Here is a 7295-nt window from a genome sequence, read left to right as displayed (position 1 = left end):
CACCCCCACCCGCATCCCCCCTCCCCTATCCCCCTCCGCGTTCATGTGTGCGCGTGAACGGACTTGTGAGTTCAGAGGTCATATGTGTTTACATGTGTTTAATAGCGTTTTATTTAATGAAACCATTATGTGTTTTAATTAAACTCTTTTTAAAGGATTGTATAGGTCTCAGAGCTCTGTTATTTAGACATAGATGATTTAATTTAACTAGTTTAGGGGTATTATGCTTTTCTTTAGTGCTTCGAACAGTCACAGGAGCAAATAGTTTTTCCACCTTCTAAAAAACATATTCCCAACTTGCCACACTATCACTGTAACAACCCCCAATGTTCCTTTAATGCAGATAGGTCTATAATCATCTACTAGTCACAAACACACATAGATGATTTAACTGTTTTAGGAGCATTTTACTTTTCTTTAGCGCTTTGAAACACACAGAGGCTAATAGTTTCAAACAGAGTGTCACAAATAACAGGTATTCCTTTAGAAATAAACTGTGATACTTCTAAAAAAACAAAAAACAAACACATTCTTTCCTCATGACTAGCCATTTCACCATTTTATTTAAATATCTGAATTTTCAGAATGATGATCCAAGCAGGACACAGAGGCTGCTAGTTTTAATGCACCAGAATGCAAATATAAATAAAAGCATGACTATCCTGAGAGCCTAGCTGCAGCGACACCTTTCTTTCACACGGATGCCTGGATGTGCGTTGGAGCCGACTGTGCTACCCGCACACAGCGTTTCTGACCTACGGGCGCTGCTTATACAACAGAGAAAAGCAACAATACAGCGTGTTTCTCTGCTCCAAGACATCAGCGGGCCTTTCACACGGTAAGCATGTCTGTTATACCCAGCGCATAAATGTCTGTATGTCAGTGCTGATTATACAAACCCTGTTTAAAATGTGACACATATGTTGTCCGAAAACAAATCCTCTAAATTTGCAAAGTTACTGATTTAAAAATATATTTTCGAATTTTTAGTTGCATGTCAAACACACGATAGACTCTTGAGCGTATTTATTTATATAGCTACATTCACAATGGTACAACCATGCTATATAAAAGATGCCCAAGCACCAAAGCACTCTAATGCAAGCCTCTAAACTACATGTTGATAAGTGCATAAAGTGTACCTCTACCTCTACAGCTGAAAACAGTTTGTATCCGCACTCTGAGGGTCTGCTGAATTGTTTTTAATATGGCACTTTTTCACGAACTGCAGATGATGAATTCCTCTTTATTGGACATAGTGTCCTTAAGCTATTGTTGCTCATACTTACAGAGTTCCCTAGCTACTTCTTTACTATGTCAGTAAACTTTTTGAAAAGGAAGGTGTTGTAGATTTAAAGAAACATCCTAATTGAAGCAAAGGCAAAAAATTGGAATGAATTTTATGTGACTGTTCATATTAAAGCCAACAACAAGTGAAAATCCAAAACCGACTCCAATCCTTTGTATTAATGATCCCCCCCCCTCTCTCTCTCTCTCTCTCACTCTCTCTCTCTGCGTGTGTGCGCATGTGCGCGTGTGTGCGCCCTCACAGAAGGAAGGTCACAGCAGGAGCTTTTTCAAACGCGTTTCCAATCATTTTTTTTTTTTTTTTTTTTTTAAACAAGAAGTGTAGCTCATACAATGGTATTATTGTATTATTTGCGATACTTTATAAATATGAAACTAAAGATTTTGAGTTCATGCAAATTGTGAAACAAGAATCTAAATATTTGTGTCACAATGATTTCTATAAAAGCATGTTGTTTATGGGCATAATGTGACAAATCTTTTTGCGGCCCTATTAATGATCAATGGTAATTGAAGAGGAAGCTGAACCCCGGCTCTGGACATTTTCATGACAAGTGACAGCGCAGACATCTACTAATGAGAGAACATGTTTTATCATCATAAACACTGTGATATGAAGCATCGTTAAAGTGTCACTTCAGTAATGTTGACTCATGTTTTTAATAGATGACTTTAAAACACTAAACTCTAATTTCTGTGGTTTAAGTTTACAGAATATAACATGTGGTAAGACGATGAGTTTTACTTCTCACAGGTCGTGTTATGTGTATCCATTATCATGTATGCTACTTTGCTCTGTGGACTGTAAAATGTTTCATTGTGTTCATGAAATAAACCAGACTTTCACCGTCTGAATCTTTTACTGTTTTTCTGCTTTTGTTCACTCCAAGTTTGACAAACCCACAGACATCCAGAGTTAACTCGCTAACAATGTGGAGTAGTCTCAGTGTATTTAGCTGCTTTTTCCCTAAACACAACCAACTGAGAGAAACGCTTGTAGTCCTCACTTTGGTCATTTTGAACGTTGAAGGAGATTTGTTCCATAGACACCTTATACTAGTGTTTCCTGCACTTAATCCATCACTACTATGTTCTATTTAAATTCAGATTCCTTTTATAGTTTGCAGTGAAATTTGTTAAACCGTTGCTTAATGTGACAGAAGTACACGTCACTCTTTACTAACACATTTGTAGACAAGTTTATTGCTGAACCACACAGTTAGCAGTCTCACACACACTTTAGGTTTTTGACGTTTTGTGTGTAATGGTTTAGTCTATCAAACCTTACCCTTTTCTCCCCAGTATCACAACAGTATGACTCCCAAAGTACGGATCAGTAAACAACCAATGATTCTAAAGCCAGAACAGAAAGATACAGTTGGAAGATGCATGATTGCGTTTTTATGATGCATAGTAAAACTACCCCCTCTTCTTCTTCTTCTCTGTGTTGGTGTGTGTGTGTGTGTGTGTGTGTGTGTGCCTTAGAAGTCAAATAATACTTTAGCCACACTTTAAAAACATCTGAATTTCATTTAGAACTGAGATTCTAAGTTGTAAGCAGAAATCTTATGCTCAGCCACAAACATGTTTCCCCACTTTCACAATGCTGAGGTGTCAAATCCACAACCCCCAACAAATGGTTTGTTACACGCGGGTGTGAAGGGCAAGCTTTACTTACACAGCCTCACACACAGTAGATTTTTAAAGTTTTTGGGTACAGTGGTTTAGCCACAGATGTAACTTCCACTTTTGATAAAGATCACTCCATCTGTTTATATCTTAAGAAATTAAGCTCTTATTTATACATGTCTACACAATAATAGACACCGTGTGCTCTGTGACATTATAGTCTTCTACTGCTGCTTCCACTGGTTTGCATTTTAAACTCCCAACCTTTCAGGTTGTTATGAACGACTTATATTTCTAACATTTTGTGATATAAAAGTGAACCATGTGGGTTTTTTTATTTTCTGTGTGATGGAATGACTTAAGACACAAGTTATTTAAACAATTCTAAATGACAGTGTGATGGCCATAGTACTTTATGCTGGGCCAAATATGTTAAGGATAATGTTTATCAATGTAAAATTGCAAAGAACCTTTGAATAGATTATAACATTTTGTAAACAGTTACCTCAGAACCTGTACTGTCAGCCCTGTGTATGTAAGGTGAAACTTTCCACAGTACTTCCACGTAAGTAACTAAACACAAAGTCACCCTTTACCAATAATCCACTGCTCCTTGAAAAAAGTAGCACAATCAGACAACTGACTCAGCAATGATGAGTAGAGCTACCCCGAGGCCGAGACTCAAGCGGAAGAAAATTAAAAGTTTTGGTTTTTGTGGCTCGAAAAATGAAAGAAAGTATGTTTAATAATTCAACAAGACCCACACCTTCAACACATGTACATTCAAATTTTGGAACAGGCTCAACATTGCTGCTTGTTCAATAGTTTTATCCGTTCGAAAAAGTCATTTTATGGCTTTAATGTTTCCAGCTGATAAGGAGAATGAGTGCATTTCAAATGTGCGTCCAAAGGCTTTAAACATCCGCATTGTCTGTAACGACAGTATCAAACTACAGTGTATTGTTTTTACTAAAATTCAACATTTTCAGATGAAAATATGGCTGCTTTTTGTTTTTGTTTTTTTTCCCCACTGTAACACCCCCCTCAATGCCATTTTTAGGATATTCTTGGTGATCCCATTTTTTTCATATTCATGCTTTTGGGAGTAAGGGGAATCTAATACGCACGTTGTCACTGTGTTTTGTACTACCAACTGAGGGCTCTGCGTTTGCTTTGAGCAGGCTGTTTTTATTTTGTCTCGTGAGTGTGGATCTTTCAAACGAGATCTTCATTAGTTTGATTTTGTTAGCACAAACTTCGTGTGAAGTCCACTACAGAGGTAAAGACATTTAAACGCACAAGTTTAAGGAGGCAGCGGTTGGACCAGCTGCACAGGACAGGTGAAGCAGATAGTGTCAGGGGAGATGTACAACAGAAGCAGAGGGAACATTTTACAAGATGATAAATGGCAGATTTTGTTGACAAGATTAAAAGACACGTCTGTCAGAGTTCAACAACATTTTAGTTTGATTAAATAAAAAGTTTTTAAACTACACAAGGTTTATTTTCTCCTCTGATAGTAATCATATTATACTCTCTTTCTTGACATGTTTAAAGAAAAATAGTTGTTAAGAGATTTTTTAGGATTTTAGGATTTTTATTATGTTATGCTTAAAAGTACATTTCATTATCTAGATGTGTTTGCTCTTTCAGTGTTCAGCTTAAATAGAGAAGTTACGCTCTGTTCAACAGGAAGCCTGCATGCAGCACAGTTCTATTTTATCTCTTCCTGTACATGCTACATGAATATGCTTGGGGTATAAATAAAACCTGACAACTGTTCCAGGGCGCGAGTCTCCCCGAGTCTCACCGACTGACCTGAGTTGCAATACAGGAAATCTCCTGACAATAGTAAATGTGTCTAATTCAACTCTTCCTGTGAACCTTATATCATCCTTTAATATGTTTGGTGTTACAAACTTTAAGAAGCACAGAAGAGATAATCAGACATTAATCTAATCAGTTTTTCAACCTTCATGCATATTGAAACCCTAACCCTATAATTATTTGGACATTACCTAATAAGACTGATTCAGGACAGACAATTAGTTATTTTAAACTTTCCTAGCAGTCCTTCACAAACAGGGAACAGTCTGTCTATTCTCTCCATCTGTCAGCTGCTGCTGGCTCTTCCTCCTCCTCTTCCTCACACACTGCTGAGTTTGTCCTGGTAGATCATCAGGGGTGCAAAGCCTCACAGATGATGTGCAGCAGTGGGTCCCTCAGTCTGTCCTCACTCTGGACACTTGCAGTTGTCACACATGGAAATCAAATGTGTGATAAGCTGCAGGATTCAAACACAAGTGTAACTTATAAATACATGTTCATACTTTTATTCCACAATCAGAGAGAAAGAAACAGAGAGAGAGTGCAGGACAGACAGACAGGTGACAGTCTCAGGTGTATACACTGCTACAAAACAGCACAAGAGAAGGAGGATTTAGTGTTTGTGTTATTACGAGTGCTAAACAAGAAGAGTTCCAGATGGTCCAGTGGACACATGTGTGACTCCTGTGATTAAAGCATCTTTCTTTCACTTAACGAGTGAACCGTCAGCTCGTTCAAACACACGTTAAAGTCCGTTTGGCTCGACACCACCGAACAGAGGCAGCAATATAACATAGCTAACATTAACAGTGCAGTGAATCCTGCTTGTGCCGTCATATTCAGGACTGCAAACCGAGCAGCATCACTGACTTTCAGCTTGTTGTGTTTGTGGATATATGACTGACTTTAATTATCCATAAAATCATCACATTCTCTGTAAGATTAAGGTCAACTATTGAACGGCGTATATTTTAAAGTAAAAGCTTTAAAACAAAGTTAACGCTGAACGTACAAACATCACTAATGTCACATAACTTTGCCGACATGTGGCCAACAGTAATGTTTTAATGTTCTTCATTATTAAACATTCGCACATGAATAAGTGACATAATATTCAGTACTTACTTTTGACAGTTCACTCTTCGGCCGCTCCGCTTCTGCCGTCTGCCGTACTTCGCGGCCAAATTATCCACACCAACCGCTGCGCTATGAATTGTGGGATATATGGGACCACGAAGTGTGCACCGGACCACGCTTGATATTTGGGGAAATCGACGGCGCATTTGGAGTATGCATTTGAAGTGCACTTCAAATTGGGACAGCCGTCATCATGTCACTGTGACATAATAGGTCTTAAAATGCGTACCTCAATCGTGCGGTCTCTTAATTGGGACACAGCCCATGGGCCTCTTGGCTGCATTTCTGATCAGCGCTCTCCTTGTTCGGCCTGTGAGTTTAGGTGGACGGCCTTGTCTTGGTAGGTTTACAGTTGTGCCATACTGCTTCCATTTCTGAATGATGGCTTGAACAGTGCTCCGTGGGATGTTCAAGGCTTGGGAAATCTTTTTGTAGCCTAAGCCTGCTTTAAATTTCTCAATAACTTTATCCCTGACCTGTCTGGTGTGTTCTTTGGACTTCATGCTGTTGTTGCTCCCAATATTCTCTTAGACAACATCAGAGGCTGTCACAGAGCAGCTGTATTTGTACTGACATTAGATTACACACAGGTGCACTCTATTTAGTCATTAGCAGTCATCAGGCAATGTCTATGGGCAACTGACTGCACTCAGACGACGGGGGCTGAATAATTACACACACCCCACTTTGCAGTTATTTATTTGTAAAAAATGTTTGGAGTCATGTATGATTTTCTTTCCACTTCTCACGTGTACACCACTTTGTATTGGTCTTTCACCTGGAATTCCAATAAAATTGATTCATGTTTGTGGCTGTAATGTGACAAAATGTGGAAAAGTTTTTGAAACTTTTGCAAGCCACTGTAGATGTTTCACACATCACATAACACTGATTTGGATGTTACAATAATGGATTTCTATACATTTTACATCAGATGAAAACTTTAGTTGCAAGAGTCAGGTAATTATTTACTAAAAGCTAGATATTTCAAATGAGAATAAGAAAGAAGAGTATTTCTTTGTGCCCCCCTTTCTCTGTTAATGCCCTACCTGTCCCCCAGCAAAACTTTGCTGGACCCGCCCCTGCACACGTAGCTGTCAGCTACGTAAAAAAAGGATCCTGGTGTTATTTGTCTGTCAGAAACAGTTCATAACTTCCCTTCAACTCATCCATGTCACCTAAAAGGTAAACCTGTTTCTCCATCACCTGTTCAGCTCTGATGATTCAGTAAGGACATCTCCTGGTTTCATCTGCATGTTTCCCTCTCACCAGATATCCAAACTGATATCATGACCAGCAGCTATTACAGCTGTAGCTCCAGCAAACATCAGCTGATACTAGAAAGTAATATTAGCTCACCCTCCTGAGCTTTGCTCCAAGCAACTGACTGTGGA

The sequence above is a fragment of the Oreochromis aureus genome, linkage group 3 (genome assembly GCF_013358895.1).
Source record: "Oreochromis aureus strain Israel breed Guangdong linkage group 3, ZZ_aureus, whole genome shotgun sequence".
In the NCBI taxonomy this organism is placed as follows: domain Eukaryota; kingdom Metazoa; phylum Chordata; class Actinopteri; order Cichliformes; family Cichlidae; genus Oreochromis; species Oreochromis aureus.
The sequence above is the reverse complement of the archived record's forward strand: the minus strand, read 5'-3'. Positions refer to the sequence as shown.